The 911-nt window shown below is 25.5% G+C and overlaps 1 protein-coding gene across 1 annotated transcript in view; it reads right to left on the bottom strand.

Annotated features, from left to right (window-relative positions):
- Positions 1–911, bottom strand: part of LOC110028539 — a 4,725-nt gene that overhangs the window by 2,766 nt on the left and 1,048 nt on the right. The gene's annotated exons all lie outside the window — the stretch shown is intronic.

The raw sequence follows: 911 nt of genomic DNA, 5'->3' as shown, positions 1-911 counted from the left end.
TATATATATATATATAAATCAATTAAATAGACATAATTTTTTCTGCTTTCGTATATATATATTAAATGCATATAATTAGATATCAAAGTATATGCGTTATATAGAATATTTTAATCTTCATATTTAATTATATAGGATTTTCTATATAAATGGTATTTCTACTTTATTTTAAAAAAAACAATATTAGTACGAATCTCAAGGCAGATGGACGACACATGAAGAAGATACAGACGATTGAATAGTTCCTTCAACAATCGTTTTATGGCTGGCAAGAAAAGCTTCTTGTTCAAACGATCGATGGAAGACACCAAGAGAAGCTCCCGCAAGGCATAAACAACCTTTAAGACGATCGACAAAGAGCACTCTTTCAGACTATATATCGATAGAATCAAGACTTTACTAATTGATTGAATAAGTCCACAGCCTTATTATATGTGAATAACTATATAATAATAAAAAATCTCCCTAAAAAATTAATGATGATGGCACTACTATATACTTTTGTAATATTAAGATCCCTGCTTATAATAGGGGTTCATGTCATTAATAAAAGACTCTCTTTATTGTTCTTTACTATTCCCAAACTCTTTCTAATCACTTCTTAGCAGAACTTTGTATTTATTAGGTGTATTTCACAGGCACTTTGAAATTCAACGGATATATTTAATACTATTTAAAAATTTAATAATTATATAAATAAATATAAAAATTAAATGAATAAAGAGCCTAAATAATATCCGCTTAGTTATATTCATCCGTTTTAATCTCAGCATTTATAGAAATACTAAAATAGTGTACAACCGAAACTACTTCAAATGAAATTTAAGGAGTCTAAGTTTATTTTAATTTTTTTATAAATTCTGGTTCTAAATGATTTCATATAAATAATCAAAAATTTTAGATATATATAT

Source organism: Phalaenopsis equestris, unplaced genomic scaffold (genome assembly GCF_001263595.1).
Source record: "Phalaenopsis equestris unplaced genomic scaffold, ASM126359v1 Scaffold000513, whole genome shotgun sequence".
Taxonomy (NCBI): Eukaryota; Viridiplantae; Streptophyta; class Magnoliopsida; order Asparagales; family Orchidaceae; genus Phalaenopsis; species Phalaenopsis equestris.
Note: the sequence above shows the minus strand (reverse complement) of the source record. Positions and strands in the feature narration are given on the sequence as shown.